Here is a 14,076-nt window from a genome sequence, read left to right on the forward strand (position 1 = left end):
TAAAGACGTGGTACATATATAAAATGGAATATTACTAAGCCATAAAAAGGAATGAAATTGGGTCATTTGTAGAGACGTTGATGGATCTAGACACTGTCATACAGAGTGAAGTAAGTCAGAAAGAGAAAAAGAAATCTTGTCTATTAATGGCTATATGTGGAACCTAGACAAATTGTACAGATGAACCGTTTTGCAAGGCAGAAATAGAGCAACAGATGTAGACAACAAACGTATGGACACCAAGGGGGGAAAGCTGTTGGGGGGTGGTGGTGGGAGGAGTTGAGAGATTGGGATTGGCATGTATACATTTATATGTATAAAATAGATAACCAAAAAGAACCTGCTGTATAAAAAAATAAAATAAAATTCAAATTACAAAAAGTAAAACAGAAAAAATATTCTTCCCTTCACATACATGTATTTATATGAATAAATTATTTCCATGCTTATATCTGTAAATACAAAAAAGAGGAATAAAATCTACCTTGAACCAAAAAAGAAAAAAAAACAGAACCCACCAGCTACACAGAGGAAAACCGTATCAGGGCACTTGCTCCAGTTGTAAACAATTCTGAAGTTGGTCGGTGGTGGGGAATCATCTCCCATTCAGCCAGCAGGCCCCACGCAACAAGCGTCCTCATTGCAAAGCTGGGGGACAGTGCCGAGGCATCTGTGAGTAAACGTGGGCTGAGCCCCAGGCCAGCTGCTGCTGAAATGTTCCCACCCTTCCCAGGTAAAACACCTGAATATGTACAAGGACTTGAAAGCCTAGAGGAAGGGCCATGGAGCCACATGAGCGACAGCATGCCAGCCGACTTGGTGCCTGCAGGCCAGCCAGGATGGTCCTGGTCCTGGGTGCTCTTCTGGAAGCTTTCCATTTCCCTGCCTGAGATACCCCTGCTGTCCCGGCCCCCACTGCTTTCTTCCTCACTCACCTCTGCCCAGGGAGAAATTCCAGCGGCAGGTATGGGTGACACATCCTCTTCTTTAGCAGGTGGCATCTTGGCAACTGCTGCAGAAAGTCCAGCAGAGCCCCACTCACACTGGGCCACCCACAAAGCCGTGGCCTCTCACTCCCTCCCACCAGTCCAGCCCCAAGACTGCTGACAGGGCCGAGAAAATGGCGTCAGGCACAGCTGCAGGGGCTCTTGCTGCCTGGAGCGGTGTTTATATTGATCTGAACCCAGGCACACCTGGGGAGGGCTGGCCAGCACGGTCAGGCTTCCCAGGCCAGCCAATAATCACCCCTCAGGGGCTCACAGTTGCAGAAACTGGAACTTGCTGAATCGGCCAGGTCCAAGGAACAGGTGTGGGCTCCTGAGAGTCAGGATAGACAAGGGGCTGCAGCTCTGGCTTGTTTTCTAATTATATTATCTGGCCCATGAGTGGGAGACAACTTCAAGAAAACCCTCTCCTAATGAGAGGAACCCAGGAGTCAGGGAGAGGAGGGGTGGCTGGTGGGTGGAGACAGAGGCCTGGTGCCCCGGGTGCAGTGGAAGTCTCTCGAAGACCAGGTGGAGGGAGGCCACACAGAGTGATGTCCAGGGTCACAGACCTGTCGGAGCTGCTGTTTGTTAGTTCAAGTCCTGCTCTGAGGTGCTCTGTGTCAGATCTGAGTGACAGGTGAGCTGGGAGTGCTCTGCAATGAGGGCGATATGCACGGTTCCTGTGTTCCCAGCCCTGCCATGGTACCTGCAAGGGTAGCTCTGTATCCTGGGAGGGGCCTGACCACGAGAGCCCCATGGGCTGCAGGGGGGCCTGCCCAGGGAACCCCATATCCTGGGAGGGTCCTGAACACGAGAGCCCCGTGGGCTGGGGTGGGGTACCTGCCCAGGTGAGCTCCATATCCTGGGATTGGCCTGACCTCGAGAGCCCCATGGGCTGCTGGAGTCCTGGTAAAGGATGTCAGGACAGTCAGTGAAGCCACCGAGGATATACCTCCAGTAGTTCCTAAATCCTACACCCTGCTGGTCATTCTACCAACCACCAGGACATGGTATTCTGTATTAGTCTTCAATGATGCCTTCTTTTGTATTCTATTAGTCCCAGAGCCACAAGAAATTTTGGCTTGTGAGTGGCAGGACTCAACATACAACTAAAACAATACTTCCGGGCCGTGTTGCCCCAAGGGTTCAAAAATTCCCACACCATCTTTGGGGAAAGCTCAGCTAAAGACCTAAAAGTTCTACCTCTGGAAAAGGAAACACTCCTTCAATATGCAGACGACATTCTGATCGCCAGCCCTACTAAGGAGACCTCTGAACTACCAAGCCAATAAAGGATACAAGTTGTCCAAGAAAAAGCTCAAATATCACAGACTACGGTGACCTGCCTGGGCTTCATTCTCACAGAAGGTCGGAGAAGCCCATCCCAGGAAAGGGAAGAAACAATTTACAGCCTTACCCATTTCTGAAACTAGAAGACAGCTTAGGGGTTCCTGGGGAGGCCAGGGTTTGCTGCTTCTGGATCCCTAACTACAGTCTACTAGCTCGGCCTCTATATGAAACACTGAAAGGAAAAGGTGATGATCCTTTTGAATAGAATGCAGAAGTGGCCTTTCAAGAATGGAAAGAGCAGTCAATTCAGACCCTTGCCCTGGAACTCCCTAATTTAGCTAAACCCTTTGACCTTTACATTCCTGGTGAACGGTGAATCGCCATTGGAGTATTAGTGCAAAACCTGGGACCACTTGAAATGGAACAATGCAAGAATGCGATCCAGGTAGGATAAACTACGGTCACCAAGGGGCTTGGCCCACCGCCACATCTGGCCAAGATACTGGCAGTATCTGATAACCTGGAAATCAGCAGCCCAAAAGGCCACCTCCCTCCTAAGGAAAAAGGAACCCTCGTGGTGATCCTAACCCCCAACCATGCCCTGAAGTTGCAGGGTTGGCTCCGTGGGCACACTGATCTTGATTGAGGAGGCCTTCCAACTCCAACCTCCATAGAGATAACCGGGGCAAAGGGGCACCATGACGACTCATGTGAAGGTGTCTGAACATGGAAATTTAACGCTCATTTCCCACCAGGAAGAGTAATTAACCAAAGGCTCAGCATGCCATGCCGGAACCATATTAGGGCATGAAGCAATCCTGCGGGTTTGCGGCCAGCTCACAAGAAAGCGAGTTGAAGAAAGGAGCTCAGGGGCACTGTAATTCACAAAATTGCAGAGTAATGAATGACAGCTATCGTCCAAAAATGTTTTGAAGTAAGTCTTCAAAGAGGACGTGAAATCGGGGCAGAATTTCAGGAAAACGATTTCAGGGGGTAGACTGGAATTGCACTTAAAGAATAAGATTAGAGGCAGAATGTCGACAATGATGCACTTGGCCAAAAAGGGCGTATGCGTTTTTTCCTGAATATATTCAGGAAAAAACGCATACGCCCTTTTTGGCCAACCAAGCAACCGTGTAAAGGAAATGTGTACTACAATGAAATCTCACTGCCCCCCGGTCAAAAGGGCCATCTGAAAAATGTGTAAATTCCAGAAAGGCACGACAGGTCATGGAGAACAGGGAGCCTTGTTATGCTGATGGGCGGGATGTAAATTGCCAACAGCCACTCTGGAGAAGTGTATGGTGTTTCCTGAAACACGTAGGAAACAAAGCAACACAGCCTATGGCACTTCCACTTATGGTCCTATAGCATAGAAAATTAAAATCAAAAACACACAGCCACCCCGAAATTTGGGATGGCTCTGTTTACAAGAACCTCGTCTACGGTACAAGTTAAATATCCGAGAAAGCAAAAAATGGATAAAGAAGTTGTGGTACGCACGTACAATGGAATATCACTCAGCAATGAAACCTACGTCATCAGGCCCATAGCGGCATAATGAGTGGATTCAGGTACGATGATTCTATGACAAATAAGTCACACAGAAAAAGAAACATCATAAGATATCACTAATACACGGAATGTAAACTTGGCCACACATGAATTGAATTACAAAACAGAACAGGGTCTCAAATTTAGAAAACCAACTTATGCTTGCTTATGGGGAAAGGTGAGTTGGGGTGCTGCATAAAACCAGAGATTGAAATTAGCACAGATACCGTTCCATAAGCCAAATATATAATAGACAAGACCTACTCCTTGCTCAACGAAATGGACTCAACACCACATATTCAACGCCTGGCAAGATACCTGACAAGTAAGAATCTTAAAACCCATGGATTTATATGTCTCCATAAGGAAATCAAGCGTGTGTACAGCGGCCTAAACGCAGCAGTGAAAATCCGATAAATCCCATTATCAAAATAAATTTCAAAAACAAAACAAAATGACAGTGAAATAGAGAGCAATTCTTAAATAATTCATTCAGGGCTTGTGATGCAACCTGGATTTCCCACATCTACACCCAGAGCTGGGTGAGACATAAGGCTGGACACTTCGGGCTGATAGCATTGGTGAGGTTCGGTGAGCAAACGCAGACCCTTTGAAGTCATACTGCATGGTAACTATTCCATGGGTCCCAACTCTCCAGGTTTAAGGAATTCTTCCTTCAGCTAAAACATGCATGGGAAACCCACAGTACTGTGCACTGTGTGACCGGGAAACGTTTTCAAATGCATCTCAGTTATCGTCCCCTGGTACTCGGGTTCACCATTCCAGACGCTTTACTAACACTCTCCCCACTTGGAGAGTCAGTGCCATTAACCTCCTGTTTGGCACAGTTTGCAATTTCTGCGTAAGATGTACAGGAATAGGGAGAACCAATGAGAGACTAGCTGTAGGTGCCTGCACGGGCAAAAGGAACACTCATTTCCGACCAGGAAGAGGAATTAAACAAAGGCTCAGCATGCCCTGCCGGAAAGAGATTATGGCCTGAAGCAATCCTGCGGTTTTGCGGCCAGCTCACAAGAAAGCGAGTTGAAGACATGAGCTCAGGGGCACTGTAATTCAAAAACCTGCATTGTTATGAATGACAGCTATCGTCCAAAAATGTATTGAAATAAGTCTTCGAAGAGGACTTGTAAGCGGGGCAGAATTTCAGGAAAACGATTTCAGGGGGTAGACTGGAATTGTACTAAAAGCATAGGAAAAGAGGCAAAATGTGGACAACGATGCACTTGGCCAAAAAGGGCGTATGCATTTTTTCCTGAATATATTCAGGAAAAAACGCATACGCCCTTTTTGGCCAACCAAGCAACCGTGTAAAGGAAATCTGCACTACAATGAAGTCTCACTGCCCCCCCGGTCAAAAGGGCCATCTGAAAAAAGTGTAAAATCCAGAAAGGCAGGACAGGTCATGGAGAACAGGGAGCCTTGTCATGCTGATGGGCGGGATGTAAATTGCCAACAAACACTCTGGAGAAGTGTATGGTGTTTCCAGAAACACGTAGGAAACAAAGCAACACAGCCTATGGCACTTCCACTTATGGTCCTATAGCTTAGGGAAATTAAAATCAAAAACACACAGCCAGCCCAAAGTTTGGGATGGCTCTGTTTACAAGAACCTCATCTATGGTAGCAGTTAAATATCCCAGAAAGCATAAAATGGATAAAGAAGTTGTGGTACGCACGTACAATGGAATATCACTCAGCAATGAAATCTACGTCATCAGGACCGTAGCGGCATAATGAGTGGATTCAGGTACGATGATTCTATGAGAAATAAGTCAGACAGAAAAAGAAACATCATAAGTTATCACTAATACACGGAATGTAAACTTGGCTACCCATGAACTGAATTACAAAACAGAACAGGGTCTCAAATTTAGCAAACCAACTTATGCTTGCTTATGGGGAAAGGTCAGTTGGGATGCTGCATAAAACCAGAGATTGAAGTTAGCACAGATACCGTTCCATAAGCCAAATATATAATAGACAAAACCTACTCCTTGCTCAACGAAATGGACTCAACACCCTATATTCAACGCCTGGGAAGATACCTGACAAGTAAGAATCTTAAAACCCATGGATTTATATGTCTCCATAAGGAAATCAAGCGTGTGTACAGTGGCCTAAAAGCAGCAGTGAAAATCCGATAAATCCTATTATCAAAATGAATTTCAAAAACAAAACACAATGACAGTGAAATAGAGAGCAATTCTTAAATAATTCATTCAGGGCTTGTGATGCAACCTGTATTTACCACATCTACACGCAGAGCTGGATGAGACATAAGGCTGGACACTTCAGCCTGATAGCATTGGTGAGGTTCGGTGAGCAAACGCAGACCCTTTGAAGTCATACTGCATGGTACCCATTCCATGGGTCCCAACTCTCCAGGTTTAAGGGATTCTTCCTTCAGCTAAAACATGCATGGGAAACCCAGAGTATGGTCCACCGTGTGATTGGGAAACGTTTTCAAATGCATCTCAGTTTTCGTCCCCTGGTACTCGGGTTCAACATTTGAACGCTTTACTAACACTCTCCCCACTTGGAGAGTCAGTGCCATTAACCTCCTGTTTGGCACAGTTTGCAATTTCTGCGCAAGATGAACAGGAATAGGGAGAAGCAATGAGAGACTAGCTGTAGGTGTCTGCACGGGCAAATGGAACGCTCATTTCCGACCAGGAAGAGGAATTAACCAAAGGCTCAGCGTGCCCTGCCGGAAACAGATTAGGGCCTGAAGCAATCCTGCGGTTTTGCGGCCAGCTCACAAGAAAGCGAGTTGAAGAAAGGAGCTCAGGGGCACTGTAATTCACAAACCTGCAGAGTTATGAATGACAGCTATTGTCCAAAAATGTATTGAAGTATGTCTTCGAAGAGGACTTGAAAGCGGGGCAGAATTTCAGAAAAACGATTTCAGGGGGTAGACTGGAATTGTACTAAAAGCATAGGAAAAGAGGCAGAATGTCGACAATGATGCACTTGGCCAAAAAGGGCGTATGCGTTTTTTCCTGAATATATTCAGGAAAAAACGCATACGCCCTTTTTGGCCAACCAAGCAAGCGTGTAATGGAAATCTGCACGACAATGAAGTCTCACTGCCCCCCGGTCAAAAGGGCCATCTGAAAAAAATGTAAAATCCAGAAAGTCAGGACAGGTCATGGAGAACAGGGAGCCTTGTCATGCTGATGGGCAGGATGTAAATTGCCAACAACCACTCTGGAGAAGTGTATGGTGTTTCCAGAAACACGTAGAAAACAAAGCAACACAGCCTATGGCACTTCCACTTATGGTCCTATAGCTTAGGGAAATTAAAATCACAAACACACAGCCACCCTAAAGTTTGGGATGGCTCTGTTTACAAGAACCTTGTCTACAGTACAAGTTAAATATCCGAGAAAGGAAAAAATCGATAAAGAAGTTCTGGTACGCACGTACAATGGAATATCACTCAGCAATGAAATCTACGTCTTCAGGCCCGTAGCGGCATAATGAGTGGATTCAAGTATGATGATTTTACGAGAAATAAGTCACACAGAAAAAGAAACATCATAAGATATGACTAATACACGGAATGTAAACTTGGCTACCCATGAACTGAATTACAAAACAGAACAGGGTCTCAAATTTAGAAAACCAACTTATGCTTGCTTATGGGGAAAGGTGAGTTGGGGTGCTGCATAAAACCAGAGATTGAAATTAGCACAGATACCGTTCCATAAGCCAAATATATAATAGACAAGACCTACTCCTTGCTCAACGAAACGGACTCAAAGCCTGGGAATATACCTGACAAGTAAGAATCTTAAAACCCATGGATTTATATGTCTCCATAAGGAAATCAAGCGTGTGTACAGCAGCCTAAACGCAGCAGTGAAAATCCGATAAATCCCATTATCAAAATAAAGTTCAAAACCAAAACACATTGAAAGTGAAATAGAGAGCAATTCTTACATAATTCATTCAGGGCTTGTGATGCAACCTGGATTTACCACATCTACACCCAGAGCTGGGTGAGATATACGGCTGGACACTTCAGGCTGATAGCATTTGTGAGGTTCGGTGAGCAAACGCAGACCCTTTGTAGTCATACTGCATGGTACCCATTCCATGGTTCCCAGCTCTCCAGGTTTAAGGGATTTTTCCTTCAGCTAAGACATGCATGGGAAACCCAGAGTATTGTCCACCGTGTGATTGGGAAACGTTTTCAAATATATCTCAGTTTTCGAACCCTGGTACTCGGGTTCAGCATTCCAGACACTTTACTAACATTCTCCCCACTTGGAGAGTCAGTGCCTTTAACCTCCTGTTTGGCACAGTTTGCAATTTCTACGCAAGATTAACAGGAATAGGGAGAAACAATGAGAGACTAGCTGTAGGTGTCTGCACGGGCAAATGGAACGCTCATTTCCCACCAGGAAGAGGAATTCACCAAAGGCTCAGTGTGCCCTGACGGAAACAGATTAGGGCCTGCAGCAATCCTGCGGTTTTGCGGCCAGCTCACAAGAAAGCGAGTTGAGGAAACGAGCTCAGGGGCACTGTAATTCACAAACCTGCAGAGTTATGAATGACAGCTATCGTCCAAAAATGTATTGAAGTAAGTCTTCGAAGAGGACTTGAAAGCGGGGCAGAATTTCAGGAAAACGATTTCAGGGGGTAGACTGGAATTGCACTTAAAGCATAGGAATAGAGGCAGAATGTCGACAATGATGCACTGGCCAAAAAGTGCGTATGCGTTTTTTCCTGAATATATTCAGGAAAAAACGCATACGCCCTTTTTGGCCAAGCAAGCAAGCAGGTAAATGAAATCTGCACTACAATGAAGTCTCACTGCCCCCCGGTCAAAAGGGGCATCTGAAAAAGTGTAAAATCCAGAAAGGCAGGACAGGTCATGGAGAACAGGGAGACTTGTTATGCTGATGGGGGGGATGTAAATTGCAAACAGCCACTCTGGAGAAGTGTATGGGGTTTCCTGAAACACGTAGGAAACAAAGCAACAGAGCCTATGTCACTTCCACTTATGGTCCTATAGCTTACGGAAATTAAAATCAAAAACACACAGCCACCCCAAAGTTTGGGACAGCTCTGTTTACAAGAACGTTGTCTACGGTCCAAGTTAAATATCCCAGAATGTGAAAAATGGTTAAAGAAATTGTGGTACGCACGTACAATGGAATATCACTCACCAATGAAATCTATGTCATCAGGCCCGTCGCGGCATATTGAGTGGATCCAGGTACGATGATTCTAAGTGAAATAAGTCACACAGAAAATGAAACATCATAAGATATCACTAATACACGGAATGTAAACTTGGCTACCCATGAACTGAATTACAAAACAGAACAGGGTCTCAAATTTAGAACACCAACTTATGCTTGCTTATGGGGAAAGGTGAGGTGGGGTGCTGCATAAAACCAGAGATTGGAATTAGCACAGGTACCGTTCCATAAGCCAAATATATTATAGACAAGACCTACTCCTAGGATTACACATGACTAGTAAGAATCTTCAAACCCATGGATTTATATGTCTCCGTAAGAGAATCAAGTGTGTGTACAGCTGCATGAAGGCAGCAGAGAAAATCCGATAAATCCCATTATCAAAATAAACTACAAAAACAAACACAAGGACAGTGAAATAGAGAGCAATTCTTAAATAATTCATTCAGGGCTTGTGATGCAACCTGGATTTACCACATCTACACCTAGAGCTGAGTGAGACATAAGGTTCGACACTTTGGGCTGATAGCATTGGTGAGGTTCGGTGAGAAAATGCAGGCCATTTGAAGTCATACTGCATGGTACCCATTGCATGGGTCCCACCTCTCCAGGTTTAAGGGATTCTTCCTTCAGGTAAAACACGCATGGGAAACCCAGAATATGGTCCACCGTGTGACCGGGAAACCTTTTTAAATGCATCTCAGTTTTCTTCCCCTCATACTCGGTTTTACCATTCCAGACGCTTTACTAACTCTTTCCCCAATTGGAGAGTCAGTGCCTTTAACCTCCTGTTTGGCACAGTTTGGAATTTCTGAGCAAGATGAACAGGAATAGGGAGAACCAATGAGAGATTAGCTGTAGGTGTCTGCACGAGCAAATTTAACGCTCATTTCCCATCAGGAAGAGGAATTAGCCAAAGGCTCAACATGCCGTGCCGGAACCAGATTAGGGCCTGAAGCAATCCTGCGGTTTTGCGGCCAGCTCACAAGAAAGCGAGTTGAAGAATGGAGCTCAGGGGCACTGTAATTCACAAACCTGCAGAGTTATAAATGACAGCTATCGTCCAAAAATATATTGAAGTAAGGCTGCAAAGAGGACTTGAACGCGGGGCAGAATTCCAGGAATACGATTTCAGGAGGTAGATGGGAAGTCCTCTGAAAGTATAGGAGAAGAGGCAGAACTTCGACAATGATGCACTTGGTCAAAAAGGGCATATGCGTTTCTTCCAGGGCCCTCATTAAAGAGGGTAGGAGGCTCCCAGCATGCTTCAGTGGCCAACAGAGGGCCTACGTCGCCAAGGCGACGTGAGCCATCCAGGCAGGAGTGACCTCACATCAGAGCGCCCACCTCACAGAAGGGTAAGGAACCCAGTCATGATCAGACTCTCACCAGAGTGCCCACATAAGCAAGGGGCTGGGAATCAGGCACGAGTGTCCTCACACCCGTGGGGCCACATCATCGAAAGTTGAGGTACCCAGCACATGTGGCCTCAAACCAGAAGACCCACATCACCATGGGTCTCAGAGCGAGGCAGGCAGGATTAACCTCAAAACACATGGCCCATTGTATAAAAAGGTGAGGAATCCAGCAGTTGGAACATCCCAGCAGGCGGCCCAGAGCACCGAGGCTATGGGATCCAGGCAGTGATGAACTCACAACAGAGGGCCCTCATCGTGATACTGTAAGCAACCCAGCCGTTGTGACCTCAGAGCACAAGGCCCACATCCCCATGGGGAAGGGAACCAAGCAGGAGTGTCATCGCACCAGTGGGCACACAACAGAAAATGTGGGGAGCCCAGCAGTTAGGGCCGGACGCCAGAGGGCCCTCATCACTGAGGAGAGGAGGCTCGCAGCAAGCTCCAACTGCTACCAGAGGGCCGACGTCGCCAATGCGGGGTGTGCCAGCCAGGCAGGAGTGACCTCAGAGCAGAGGGCCAACCACACAAAAGTGTGAGGAACCCAAAGAGGATCAGACTCTCACCAGAGGGCCCACATCACCAAGGGAATGGAAACCAGGCAGGAGTGTCCTCACACCAGTGGGGCCACATCACCGAAATGTGACGGACCCAGCACATGTGGCCTCAAACTACAGGACACACATCACCAAGGGGCTGGGAGTGAGGCAGGCAGGAGGAGCCTCAAAACAGAGGGCCCATTGCGTAAAAAAGGTGAGGAATCCCGCAGTTGGAACCTCCCAGCAGGCGGCCAGGAGCAGCGAGGCTATGGGATCCAGGCCTGACTGAACTCAAAACAGAGGGCCCACATTCTGACACTGTGAGCAACCCAGCCGTTGGGACCACAGAGCAGAAAGCCCACATCCCCTAGGGAAGGGACCCTGGCTGGAGTGTACTCACACGACAGGGCGCACATCAGAAAATTTTGGGAGCCCATGAGTTAGGGCCTGACGCCAGAGGGCCCTCATTACCGAGGGGAGGAGACTCCCAGCAGGCACCAACTCCCAACTGAGGGCCCACATCGCCAACGTGACGTGTGCCAGCCAGGCAGTAGTGACCTCACAGCAGAGGGCCCACCTCCCAGAAGTGTGAGGAATCCAGACAGGATCAGACTCTCACAAGAGGGCCCCAATCACCAAGGGGATGGGAACCAGGCAGGAGTGTCCTCACACCAGTGGGGCCACATCAATAAAGGTGAGGAAACCGGTACATGTGGCCTTAAACCAGAGGACCTACATCACAAAGGGGCTGGGAGTGAGTCAGGAAGTAGGAGCATAAAAACACAGGACCCAAAGAATAAAAAAGGTAAGGAATCCAGCAGTAGGAACCTCCCAGCCGTCGGCTCAGAGCACAGAGTCTATGGGATCTAGGCCTGAGTGAACTAACACCAGAGAGACAACATCATGAAACGGTGAACAACACAGGTGTTGGGACCTTAGAGCAGAAGGCCCACATGCCCATGGGGATGGGAACCTCGCAGGAGTGTCCTCGCACCACTTAGCACGTATCAGAAAATGTGGGTACCCAGCAGTTAGGGCCTGACGCTAGAGGGCCCCCATCACCGAGGGGAGGAGGCTCCCAGCAGGCTCCAAGTGCCACAAGAGGGCCGATGTTGCCCAGGTGGGGTGTGCCAGCCAGGCAGGAGTGACCTCACAGCAGAGGGCCCACCTCACAGAAGGGTGAGGAACCCAGCCAGGATCAGACTCTCACCAGAGGGCCCACATCATCAAGGGGATAGGAAGCAGGCAGGAGTGTCCTCACACCAGTGTGGCCACATCATCCAAAGGCGAGGGACCCAGCACACGTGGCCTCACACCAGAGGACACACATCACCAAGGGACTGGGAGTGAGGCAGGCAGGAGGAGTCTCAAAACAGAGGGTCCATAGAAGAAAAAAGGTGAGGAATCCCGCAGTTGGAACCTCCCAGCAGGTGGCCAGGAGCAGCGAGGCTATGGGATCCAGGCCGGAGAGAACTCACAGCAGAGGGCCCTCATCATGAAACTGAGCAACCCACGGTTGGGACCTCAGAGCAGAAGGCCCACATTCCCATGGGGTTGGGAACCTGGCAGGAGTGTACTCGAACCACAGGGCGCATATCAGAAAATATTGGGAGCCCAGGAATTAGGGCCTGACGCCAGAGGGCCCTCATTACCGAGGGCAGGAGACCCCCAGCAGGCACCAAATCCCACCAGAGGGCCGACTTCGCCAAGGCGGGGTGTGCCAGCCAGGCAGGAGTGACGTCAGAGAAGAGGGCCCACCTCACAGAAGTGTGAGGAACCCAACCAGGATCAGACTCTCACCGGAGGGCCCACATCACCAAGGGGATGGGAACCAGGCAGGAGTGTCCTCACACCAGTGGGGCCACATCAGCCAAAGGTGAGGAACCCAGCACATGTGGCCTCAAACCACAGGACACACATCACCAAGGGGCTGGGAGTGAGGCAGGTGTCCGGAGGGGCACATTTAACTCTAATTTCCCACCAGGAAGAGGAATTAACCAAAGGCTCAGAGTGCCGTGCCAGACCCTGATTATGGCCTAAAGCAAACCTGCGGTTCTGTGGCCAGCTTTCAAGGAAACGAGTTAAGAAAGGAAATCACAGGCACTGTAATTCACAAACCTGCAGAGTTATAAATGACAGCTATTGGCAAAAATATACTGAAGTAAGTCTGCAAAGAGGACTTCAAAACGAGGCAGAATTGCAGGAATCATATTTCAGGAGGTAGATTGGAATTGCGTTTAAAGCATGTGAAAAGCGGCAGATCTTTGACAGTGATGCACTTGGACCAAAGTGCGTAAACATTTTTTCCTGAATATATTCAGGAAAAAACACATATGCCCTTTTTGGCCAACCAAGCACTCGAGCAATGGAAATCCGCACTACAATGAAGTCTCATTTCCCATTCGTCAAAAGGGCCATCTGAAAAAAGTGTAAAAACCAGAAACACAGGACAGGCCATGGAGAACAGGGAGCCTTGTTATGCTGATGGGCGGGATGTAAATTGCCAACAGACACTCTGGAGATGTTTATGGTGTATCCTGAAACATCTGAAAAACAAAGCTACAGACCCTAGGGCACTTCCACTTTTGGCCCTATAGCTTAGGAAAATTAAAATCAACAAGACACAGCCAACACCAAATTTAGGGCTGCTGTGTTTACAAGAACCTTGAGTCCAGTACAAATTAAATATCCCAGAAAGAAAAATATGGATAAAGGAGTTGTGCTACTTACGTACAATGGAATATCACTCAGCAATGAAATCAATGTCATCAGGCCTGTAGCAGCAAATTGAGTGGATTTAAGTATGATGATTCTAAGAGAAATATGTCACACAGAGAAAGGTAATTATCATAAGATATCACTAATAGAGAGAGTGTAAACTTGGCTACACATAAACTGAATTCCAAAACCGAACAGAGTCTCACATTTAGATAAAAACTTATGCTTGCTTAAGGGGAAAGTTGAGTTGCGGTGCTGTATAAAACCAGAGATTGAAATTAGCACACATACCGTTCCATAAGCCAAATATGTAATAGACAAGACCTACTCTTTGCTCAACGAA

This window comes from Delphinapterus leucas, unplaced genomic scaffold (assembly GCF_059928025.1).
Source record: "Delphinapterus leucas isolate spDelLeu-1000000601 "Yukka" unplaced genomic scaffold, BTC_Dleu_Yukka2 spDelLeu_asBTCV2_sq31, whole genome shotgun sequence".
Taxonomy (NCBI): domain Eukaryota; kingdom Metazoa; phylum Chordata; class Mammalia; order Artiodactyla; family Monodontidae; genus Delphinapterus; species Delphinapterus leucas.